The 11,786-nt window shown below is 45.3% G+C and overlaps 2 long non-coding RNA genes across 3 annotated transcripts; one reads left to right on the top strand and one right to left on the bottom strand.

Annotated features, from left to right (window-relative positions):
* Positions 1-96: 96 nt before the first annotated feature.
* On the bottom strand, positions 97-3,756 carry LOC148118846 (uncharacterized). Of its 2 annotated transcripts, XR_015735797.1 has the most exons (3): positions 3,558-3,756; positions 1,559-3,393; positions 97-1,361 (listed from the first exon to the last, which is right to left on the bottom strand). It is a non-coding gene; the product is annotated as an uncharacterized LOC148118846 (long non-coding RNA). The 2 variants fall into 2 exon arrangements; XR_015735796.1 differs by having other exon boundaries at positions 1,559-3,756.
* A 92-nt stretch (positions 3,757-3,848) lies between these two features.
* Positions 3,849-7,686, top strand: LOC148118845 (uncharacterized). Its single transcript, XR_015735798.1, has 3 exons — positions 3,849-3,941; positions 4,468-5,632; positions 7,528-7,686. It is a non-coding gene; the product is annotated as an uncharacterized LOC148118845 (long non-coding RNA).
* The last annotated feature ends 4,100 nt before the right edge of the window (positions 7,687-11,786 follow it).

The raw sequence follows: 11,786 nt of genomic DNA, 5'->3' as shown, positions 1-11,786 counted from the left end.
GATGCACTATAATTGTAGCTTTTCCTAATACCACCGTCAAATGCCAGGTTTCAAAAGAGCATCAATGTTAGATAAGCTTTGTCAACGCACACAGGATTCTGAGGGAAGGGAATGTTTATTTGTCATTAATCTTCCTGATATGACCGTCATAATGTTGTAGGTCTGATAAAGCACTGAGCCTGATTGACAGCATTTCCAGGAGTTCACAATTTCACGGCTAAGGTTCCGATCGAGGTAATACAGTTATTAACTTAATATAAAAGAAGCTTTAAAAAGATTATAAAAAGCTATCTGCCCTTGCTACAGACAGTATTACTAACTCAGACTTAGACACACACAGGAGTGAAGGCCAGCACTAATGTCAACAGGGAGATCAGGAGGGCGTGCCACTATTGTCATTAGCAATACTAATGGCACATTTGGTCATTAGCGTACTAGCATGAGTAAGGCAGCTTGTCAGGCACAGGAAGGCAAGCATGGCTGCAGTCGCTGAGGGAAGCTGATGGAGGCAGCAGGGGCACCGTGCGCTCTAGGCTCCCTCCCTCAGTCGTCCTCTCCTCCACAGGGCAGCAGCAGAGTTTTCTTATAGTCTCCAGATGTGTCGCCCTGGAACCAGACACAGCTCACTGACTCACAAACGCCACAGGAAATAAGAGATCAGGAGCTATCTGGGCACGGATTGTGTTGCTATGACTTTTCTCCCAACCGGGAACTTCTCATGACTCCCACAACAGGAATGCTACGCAGGGAATTTTCTATCAACGTTGCTTACTTTAACTTTCTAATTTGACCCCTCAAGAGCTGTTCTCTTGATGACTGTGAAGTATGTTCTTCCATCTAGAAAGAGAGGGCAAGGAAACTTTTCCAAGTATATGAAGCTCATCATGCTTTCCAAACAGACTCCCAGTTTCTCTCAGGCTAACAAAGGCGAAGGTACAGGCCCACCTGGGTGCTAGGGCTTTGCCTTGGTCCCTTGCTGCAGATATGACCTGACACCAGAGAAAAGGTGAGGAGAGAGAAGTGTTGACAGAGACAGTGGATACCGATGAACACAGAAGGACATGTTGTAGCCGGGCAAAGCCTTGGCTCTGTTGGACCATGGTCAGGCCTGACATCCAACTCTCCCTTTGTCCTCTCTCAGAACCCCTAGCTCTAACCCTATAAGCACAGGAACTGGAGGGTTCTTTCCCCCGTTTCCTGTGTGCCGCCCACTGTCTGGCTCTGAGTTTCTAATGTGACACGAAGCTCTACCTTGATCATAGAATACAGAGAAGCGGCGAAGCTCTTCCTAAACTCCTTCCTGATGTTAAACAGATCAATCTCGCTCCTGGACACCACGACTCATCGTCCGTCCCAGCACCCTTTAGAGGAGAAAGAACACAGGCATTGAGTCTTCACATACAGCATCAAACGCCCCTGGTCTGAGTCACTTCAGTCTAGCGGTTTAGTAGGGAGAGGCAACCCGTTTGAAGATGTGAATTCCCAGGTTGTTGTCTAAGGCGTACTCAGACAGAGAAGGGCACATTGGTTAGACAGATGGTTCACGGGGTCCACTCACCTTCATCGCATAGTAGAGGGTCTCTGCAAGGTAGGCTGGTGTGCTCCGAATAGACTTCACCAGGACAACACATAATACGGCTGTCAGATGCTATTCTGCCATGAGAAGACTGATGTAATCACGGTGCGAGCACTGTCTCGTGTGCTCTCTCAGCCCTGTCTCCAAGTGTAGAGTGAGATGTGCTGCAGAGGGGCTCATCGGCAAGCTGCTAGGGTTCCCTCACCAAATACTTCTTTAGGCACTGGTCTGGTTCTCCACAGAGGTCTATGCGGGCACAGAAAGGCACTGGACCAGAGGCTCAAGTCTTTTCTGGGCCCCTTTGTTCTCTGCGGTCTCCGTTGGGTAGTTAACATGCCACAGCCTTCGACACTGATATGTTATGTAAGTAATTGGAAGTTTCTGTTCCAGATGTTCAATCAGATGGTCCAAGACTACGATCACCTCTGGAAGCACTGTGTCCTCTCCTAATCCTCCAAACTAAAACTCACAATTCACATAAGCAGCCTGCATGAATCCATTACAGTCCAGATGCCGGGCCAGACTGTCAGGGAAGCATACTCCTCCCTCCCAGCACATACAGCGAATGCAGTTAAGGCTGTGGAGACCACAGTCTCAGCAAAGGACACATGGCATATAGAAGCTTTAGCGGATAAAAATCCAACCACCCTTCAGCTGTGAGGTTTCTTAATTCTTCCTTTTCAAAGATTAAGGAAAATAGCTTTGGGGGCATACTGAGAAGTTATCATCTGGCTAGGGGGAAAAAATCTCTATCTCTGATGTGTTAGGAGATGGGACAGTGGTGGTTTGGGGGTTACATAACTTAGGGTTGTCAAGTGCTCAAATAATATGACTTCCATGTGTGTCTTCATCATGAAAGAGCCAAGTGTCCAACTTATTGGCGGTGTGTTCATGTAAAAGGTGACTTTTAAGAGTGGGCTATTGCATAATGTTTGCTCATTTTCCACAAAACAAAAAGCCAGAATGAGCTCCATGTCAAATGCTCAGGACACACAGACAAATGACAGACAGGCCGCCTTCAGACCATGTGAAACCAGGACCTGAACCCTCAGGATTTGGGGAATGGATAAAAACCCACAGTCAACTACAAACTCACTCCCCTAGTAATTCTGAGCACTTAATGAAAGATCCAAATGATTTAACCTGAAAACAACCTCCACCCCATCACGTCGAAGGTACACATTTCTTTTCTAGCCAGATGATAATTTCTCAGTCTGCATGCAAAGCTGTGAGGACAGTATTCAAAGGAAGTCTAAAACCACACAGGAATCAAAGGCAAGCCATACTAGCAAGCTCTGTGGTAACATTCCCAGCATCAGAGGGCCATCGTACTATTTTCCAGAGAGAAATAACGTCCATATTCCCAAATATCGTTTATAAATGTTCTTTTATATTTAAAGGGGGCTCTGATATAGATATGAATAATTTTCATTGGTATAAATTTTGCTTTGCTGCTGAATTCCTTCATTGTCACTAGGGTGCAAATGCCTGCAGATCCTAACATGTCCCAAACACCAAGACAGCTCTAGGAACCCTCCAGGTTTTCAGCGCTAGACCGGGGTGCTCAGCTACGCAGCCTCATGGGCTGAGCCACTACCAGGGCTCTCATCTTCTCCAGAGTGAGACATTCACTGTTGGACAACCAAAACAGTATTGTGTAACCTGATGTAACAAATTTCCATAGGGACCCCGGGGAGCGACTCCAGCTGAGCCTCCAGGGAGGAGCCCATCAGGTCCCAGGCGATGGACTCCTTCTGGTCCCTGGGGGCGGACTCAGTAAGGCCCCTGGGGGCTGACTCCTCCTGCTCCTCTGCAACCTGAGGAGAGATCAGGGTGGGTGGTTCAAACTGGCACAGGACTACAATGTCATGATTAGTTATTATCATTCCACGTTTTCCTGACCCTTTCACTCTGCCAAACACCAAGTTTGAGAAAACTGAGATTTCAGAGTGGTTACCTGGCTCTGGCTGCCCTGCCTCACCTGTCTTCTCCTTTCATGGCTGCCGAATGGCCAGAGGCGCTGGAGCCACGATCTCCAGGAACCTCTAGGGCCTCTAGCTCTCCTCCTCCTCCCATTGGTGTCTTCGTCGGAGTTCCCACGACTCCCACAATAACAACACCACAGGAAGCACGAAGGCATGACTACTAGTCAAGCTTCTCTAAGGACAAGTGAGCCTTCTTGGCTGTCTCTAATCAGCTGGCTGCCTGGTTGCAGGTTTCTGCATTGTTATGTCACAGTTAAGGAAGTGAGGTCACTCCTGGGGTCCTCATGCCCGAGTCCTCTCCTCACACAGGCCTTCCCCAAAAGCCTCTTAGGCCCCCTCCCTCCTCCCACGTGCACTACTTGACACAGAAAGATACAAAGGTGCTTCCCATTCCACTGCTCCTAGGGATGTCTGGGTACAGGCAGCACCTCGGCTTTACAATCTGACCTCCTATTGTTGACCTGCATCTGAAATTCTAAACCCAATCCTAATTGCCCTAGCACACCTTAAACCCTCGCCATGTTGCCTTGCTTCTAGGCTACTTTGTGTGTGTTCTCTGTGAAATATGAGCACACATCACCTGCGTGTTGGGTTTTTAATGAGGATCTCGAGTGGGACTTTAGTTTTTTAGCAAGATTATTTTTTTAAAAAAAAATCATTCTCTTTTGCTTTGTATTGTATTGTTTTGTTTTGAGACAGGATTTCTTTGGATAGCCATGGCTGTCCTGGAACTCACTTTGTAGACCAGGCTGGCCTGGAAATCACAGAGATCCACCTGTTTCTGTTTCCTGAGTACTGGGAATGAAAGCATGCACCACAACCAGGGTCATGAGTGAGGTACTTGTATAGTTAATTATAAGCGTGTGCTTTTTTGAAAAAAAAAATCTTTTTTGATTTATGTTACAGACTCCTTCAGGTCTCTGCACCTAGGCATCGCCGATGTCTCCTCTTTTATTCTGAAAGTTTGCCAGCAAGGGAAGAGGTACAGGGAAAGACACTGGGGAAAGATCCAGCCAGGAGGCCTGGCGCCTTCAGCAGCTCCTCCCCACTTCCCATCTTCCCCAGTGACTACTGAGCTTCACTGCTGCCCCCGTGTGGAGGAAAGGGACACAGCCGGCGAGAATGCCAGTGGAAAGTGCAGTGGGATGTTTTTAAGTACAAGTCTGAGGTGTGGGTAGGCGAGATTTCTCAGCGGTTAAGTGCACTGGCTGCCCTTCCATAGGTCGTGAGTTCAGTTCCCACCAACCCCATGGTTCCTCATACCCGTCCGGAATGAGATCTGATGCCCTCTTCTGGTCTGGCATGCAGACATACACGCAGGCTGAATACATATTCATAATAGGTAAATAAATCTTTAAAAAAGTGTAAAACTAAATAAACCTTAAACTTAAAAAAATGCTAAAAAAAGAAGTCAGGGCACTGTTAATATCTCAAATATAGACACGAATTTATACAAACCAGCAGTATCATATGAATTTGTAGTCTATTTGTGTTCAATATTGGACAATTTACATGAACATTTATTTCTGTACTTAAATTACAAGGACTCAAAGTAATCATTCGTGCTTAGCAGGCAGAGCACGGGGCAGCTCTCCTTTACTGACGAGGCAGCGGCACATCCCTAGAGGAGGGGGCAGTGGGGCTTCAGCTGGTGCAGCCCTGTGGCTCCTTGCAAGGCTCAAGAGTATTCCCAGGCCGCCCCACATTGTTGGACGATGTTGCCTCATCAACATCCTCACACAGGGATGCTGACAGGCCCCATCCCCGCCTGGAATTGAAGGCAACCCCCTGTGGCAAACTTACCATCCCTCTCCCTGAATGCTGTTCCTGTGACCATGCTGTCTAATTCATGCTGCGGGGTGCTCCTCACTTTGCCCCCAGTGTCAGGCACCGGGCCTCACTTGCCCATGGGTCTCACTTGCCCATGGTTCAGACCCTGCTCTGCTTGCGTGCAGCAGAGCTGAGCACCAGGACCTTGCTGTGCACTGCAGGGAGGTCAGAAGAGCCTTGCTGACTTCAGAACCGAACTGACCATGTCTCAGAGGAAGCAGTTCTCTTCCTCGTTTTACAGGTGAGAACAGGGAGGCTCGGGGATGTTAGTGGACTGGTTGTCAATTCCGCATAACAATCCACTCAATAGTGGAGTGACTAAGGAAATTATTGTTACTGTTACTGTCAGATTACTGTTCACACTTCCACGAGGCATCACTTTCAGCCTGGCTCCACTGAGGGTTCCTTAGGCCATGCTCACGGGAGTCACTCATGAGACTATGTTTACCTGGTGAACTCCCAGGCACTCATTGTGTTGGATCTCAGAAAGAGACAGGCCATTCCGTCTAGAGTTTTCTGGATCAGGGTAGCCCAGGAATCTTCACACAGTCACTGTGTTCCCAGAAAGAACTGAGGTGTCAAACTGTGTATGTAGTACCCACATTCACATGGATGAACACATACACCCATGCACACACACTGATAATAAATAAATACTAAAGAAGTTAAATCCCTTTGTTGACTTCTGGTAGAAATATTAGTAACTCTATCATAAAGTTCTTGTCATGAGATCATGAGAGTGGTATTATTCTTACACACTAGTGACATCTTCTAGGGGAGCCAGATATATTTTTGGTGAAATGTAATGATTTTTGTGCTAGCTTGATTCTTTATGAACTTCATGGAATAGATATACCTTATCAGTGCCTGAGCAGAGATGCTTGGACATCAGTTGACTGGGAGCTGGAGTGAGGGTTGCCTGGTCCACAGAGTGTCTGATAAGATCAACAAGTTCCCAAGCAAAAAAGTGAGTCAGAGATTGGCAAATGGTGCCTCTGTGTGTGGTACTTTCTTTATTTTAGGATACAGGGGCATGGTGGCCAGGCCTCCAGACCTGAGAAGCAGGATGCTCCTGACCTGTCAACAACATTTAGTCCAGCCACACCTGGGGCACCAGGTAAAGAGGGTCGATGTGGACCCCACTGTTGCTCAACACTCCATTCCAAACTTGATCTTCAACACAACAGAAATCCCCAGGGTTCCCTGGAGAATTCTGCAGAGAAGGATCAATGGCTTCTTAGCCCTGACTGGACAGTTTGAGTGACAACCACTTGTATTCTAGGAAGCACAAAATGGGCTTGGGCTTGCTCCACCTGGCTGTGAGGCGAGAGCTGTGAGAGCTCTGTACAGTGAGGTCTCTTTGGAGAGCAGAAATGCTCCACCCCTGACCCCACCTAGCCCAACAAAGCCACCCTCCTCTACCAGTTTGTTACTCAAGTATGGGGAGCTCTCTGCCATTTTTGTGGTTATAGGATATCTTCCCTGGTTGGCAAGCAGCAAGCCTGGCTGGAACTGGCCTACACACCACACACTAGGGAATTAACCTGTCTGATGGTAATTCATTGTGTCTATGAGACAAATATGCTGTTGAGCTGCCATGTTGGTTTTGGTCTCTTCTTTCATTCACTTGGCTGACTGTGCTGACATCTGTCCATGTCAGTGGACAGCCATTTATTCCAGATTTTCACTCTCACACCAATAATTTATCATGCGATTGTGTAATCAATAGCTTGGTTCCTAGTTGTCTTCATTGGATATTTAAAAAGTAATATTGCCTTGGACATTCCTGACCTCTGTCCATTTCTCTTGACCTGTTTGGTTTTTATTTGTTTGTTTTACAAAAAAAGTCCTGAAAACTGAATTTCTTGGTCAGACAGGGCAGCCTAAGGGGATTCTGAGTGTCTATGACAGACCTCCACTTACTTGCCTGGATGTCCATGGAGAAAGTAACTGGGTATGACCTTCTTTTGGCCTCCGTGTGCTCCAGGAATGCGCATGGTACATATAGAAACATGCAGGCAAAACACTCATACACATAAAATAAAGATAAACACATCTTTTTAAATTACATATTTATTTAGTTCTGTAAGTCAGAATGCGACTTGTGAGAGTCAGTTCTTACCTTTCACCCTCCAGGTCTCGGGAATTGAACTCAAATCCTTAGGTGTGCCAGCAGCTGTCTCTACCCACCGGGCCATCTAGTCAGCACCTTTCTCAAGGACACAGGCTATGAAGATCTTCCTCTATAATCTTTACAAATTTTCCATTTATAAAGTGAAAAACATTTTAGTGTAATTCGTAAAGTTTATGTCTATGTTCATTTTTCCACTTGGATTCTACACAGCTCACTGTTGATACTTATTCTGTGGCCAGTCGTGGGTCACTTTCCTCTCCACTGAACTGAATTTGTCCCTTTTACAAATTCTCTGGGTATGTGGGCTGGTGCCTTCCAGTGACCGAAGAACTGATGGCATTTCACTTACTGTGATGATCTGGGCGATGGTAGCACTACGAGCAGAGGGAGCTCATGAGCTGAGGCTGTTGCTTCTCTCGGTCCTGCTCCTTTTGTTCCTAAGTACTTGGCACAGCTGTAGGCAAGCTCTACCCCGGGGTGTCATATACACGGACCCCTTAGACATCTTACACGGTTCGCCCTTCTCCCAGGCAACAAATGAGTCTTGCTCCAGTCTGTGGCTCAGACTTGACATCCACATCACAGGATACTACATTTTTGACTTTATTTATTTAATAAACTTTGTCATTGAATAAATTATTTACTAGCTTTAATAACTTTTAATTAACTTTTAAGTTATTTAAAACATTTCTATTTCTTAATATAAGCATTTATTATTATAAATCTCCTTCAGTATGGTTTTTTGCTATATACCACAGATTTGGGTATGTTGTATTTATAGTTTTTTGCTTAAAGAAAAATTTCAACATCTCTTTTTGACTTTCTGAATAATCCATTTTTTAAAAAAGTTACCTAATCTCAATATATTTACACAATCTCTAAAATTTCTGTCTCATTGAAGGTTTCTATTGCTGTGATAGAACAGCACAATCAAAAGCAACTTGGTGAGGAAAGGTTTTATTTCATCTTATAACTCAGGGCACACTCTCATCGCTGAAGGAAGTCAGGGTAGTAACTCCAGGCCGGAGCCTGACGCCAGGAACTGGCGCAAAGACCGCGACGGAGTTTGACACCTGTGGCTTGCTCAAACTGCTTTCTTGTATCACCCAGGATCCCCCGCCCAGGGGTGGCACCACCCAAAATGAACTGAGCCCTCCCTTATTAATCATTAATCAAGAAAATTCCCTACAGGCTTTCCCACAGGCTAATCTATGGTGTCATTTTCTCAATTGACATTCCCTTTCCTCAAGTGACTCCAGCTTGTGTCAAATTGGCAGCACAGCTTTGTCAACTTGACACACAAATACATCACTGATTAATCATCACCTTTCCGTATTGCTCATCCCAAAACCTCATATTACTTAATGCCATAATCAAAAACACTCCAAGTCTGTCTGTCTTTGAAAACACTTCACACCTTTAAAAGTTCATTCTCTTTAAAACACCTGAAGTCTCTCTCAAACTTCTAGGCCCCTCTAAAATAGCCATTCTCTCCAAAAGTTCAAGTCTTTCTAAAATATCTAAAATTAAGTTGCTCTTAATTTGTAAAGTTTCTATGAGATACTTAAGGTCTCATAGCTGTCAGTTCCTGTAAAGTTAAAAAAAAATGGGTTAAAAACTTTCTTACTTCAAGAGGGAAGAACTGGTACACAATCACAATATGATCAAAGGAACCAAGTCCAACAGCTCAGTCCTTGGTGTCTGGAACTGAAGTGATCCTCTGGGCCACTTCTCTGGCTCCACCATTGGCAATACACACAGCTTGTCCCTCAGGTTCAAAGTGTCCTCGGCACTCATTGCATGAAATGGGCATCTCCAAAATGTTGGGAGTTTTCTATTGCAACTAAGCCGAACCTTCACCAACAGCTTTTCCTGGCCTTCCTCCAGGAATTCTAAGCCTACTATATGGTGTCAAGCCTCAGCTTCTCTCCATGCCCACTTCACGCTTTCAAAAACAATGCCATCTGGGTGACCCTTAAACATCACGAAGTTCAGCTAACAACATGAGGTGCAGCCTTGGCCCCTGATGGCCCACAGCTTGTGTGTGCTGACCCTGAAGAAATACTCCCAGGTTTATGATCCTCAGCGATGCTGGTCTCTTTTTTTCTTTAATTCTTCTCTCACATATTACATTTCGACTGCAGGTTTCTCTCCCTCCTCTCTTCCCAGTGCCCCTCCCACACACAGCTCCCCTCTACCCCAGATCCACTCCTCCTCTGTTCCCCTTTAGAAAAGGGCAGGCCTCCTGGGGATATCATCCAAACATGACCTAACAGTTACAGTGAGACTAGGCATATTCCCTCATAACAAGGCTGACAATGCAATCCTTCGTAGGAAAATGGTCCGAAAATCAGGCAAAAGACTCAGAGACAGTCACCACCTACTGTTAGGAGTCCTACAAGAACACTAAGCTACGTAACCATAACAAATATGCAGAGGACCTACATCAGACTCATACAGGCTCACCGGTTGTTTACTCAGTCTCTGTGAACCCCTGTGAGCCCTGGTTAGTTGATTCTATGGGCTGTGTGTGGTCCTTGACCCTTCTGGCTCCTACAATGCTTCCTCCCCCTCTTCCACACAATTCCCTGAGCTCCACATGTTTGGCTGTGGGTCTGCATCTGCTCCCATCCATTGCTGGTTGAAGAAGCCTCTCTGATGACGATTATGCTAGGCTCCAGTCTATAACAGATTATCATTAGGAATTTCACAGTTGATTCTTCAGCCTCCACTGACCAACATCAACATCCAGCAAAGCAAAGGTTTCCCTTTAGTGGTTCCGTTTGTTTGTTTGCTTTCTTACTTGTTTGTTTTTTTGAGACAGGTTTTTACTGTGTAGCCTTGGCTGTCTTGGAACTCACTCTATAAACCAGACTGGCTTCGAACTCACAGAGATCCACCCACTTCTGCCTCCTGTGTGCTGGGATTAAAGGTGTGTACCACCAACACCCACAACTTTAGGGGTTCTTAATTCAAAGCATCACATGAATGGCCCAGTTAGCCTTTTTTTCTGTTTTTTGTTGGTTTTGGTTTGGTTTTGGTTTGGTTTTTATTGAGCTCTTTTTCTCTGCTCCCCTCCCTCCCAGGTCGTCTTTGCTTCCATCTAAAACTTCACAAGCCAGGAAGCCTCCGTCGTCTTCACTGGCAGTCTTGTCTTTGACGCTCCCACAGAACAACCCACTGGGCTCTGAGCATTCGAAGGCTTTTCCAGGCCAAAGTGCAAACACTATTATAATCCTCCCAGAGACACGTGGTTAGGTCTGTCACAACAATACCCCACAACCTGGTAGCAGTCTCTGTGTTAGTTAGGACCTCTGCTGCTGGGATACACGCCATGAACAAGAGCAGCTGGCTTTGGGGTGGCATTTGGCTGACACTCGGACATTCAAATCCAACATGGAAACAAGACAGGGACAGGAATTTGTCAGGCAGCTGGTTACTGGCTGGTTCCTACTGGCTTGCTCAGCCTGCTTTCTTATAGCAACCCCGGGTAGCATCATCCACAATGGGCTGGGCCCTTCCACATCAATCGTCAATCAAGAAAACGCCCCAGAACTCTGTATACAGGTCAATATGGAAGAGGCATTTTCTCAACTGAAGTTCCCTCTTCCAAATGGCTCTAGCCTGGGTCAGATTTAAAAAAAAAAAAAATCTAGTCAGCAAAGTTTCTTTTGCTAACTTTTAATTTCATTCTATTGTGACCAGAAGATACAAGATTCCAGACTTATTCGTTTTTAAGTTCTTCTTACATCTGATGTATCGTCTACGTGATTGTCTGCTGCTGGGGTTTGGAAACTTCTACTACTAAATTTGAACCTATCTTTTGAGTCAATGTATTTTATGAGGTTGGGTGCTTCACTATTACATGCATGGAGATACTGGCTTGGTACAGAATATTACTATGTAACTCGAACTGGCCACAAATTCTTGGTTCTTCTTCAGTTCCCCAAGTGCTGGAAATGTGCTGTTATGCTGGGCTGCAAATGCATGTAGATTTATAATCACCATATATTCTTGATTGATTCCCTAGATCATAATATAGTGACCTTACTTAAGAAATCTCATTTTGAGGCACTGAAACGTTTGGCAGACTTGTAGTTTAATGTGTGAATTTAAATAAAAAAATTCTCAACAGAATTATTTTATTTTGTAACTTCTTAAACAACAGGAGGAACGCCTGTCATTGCTAACTATGGTCTTATTTAAGAAAGTGGAGGCAAGGAAGAAATTGGCAGAAGGTACTTTGATACAAATTTCACTG

Source organism: Myodes glareolus, chromosome 20 (assembly GCF_982192425.1).
Source record: "Myodes glareolus chromosome 20, mMyoGla1.1, whole genome shotgun sequence".
NCBI lineage: Eukaryota > Metazoa > Chordata > Mammalia > Rodentia > Cricetidae > Myodes > Myodes glareolus.
This window is presented reverse-complemented; position numbering and strand designations above follow the sequence as displayed.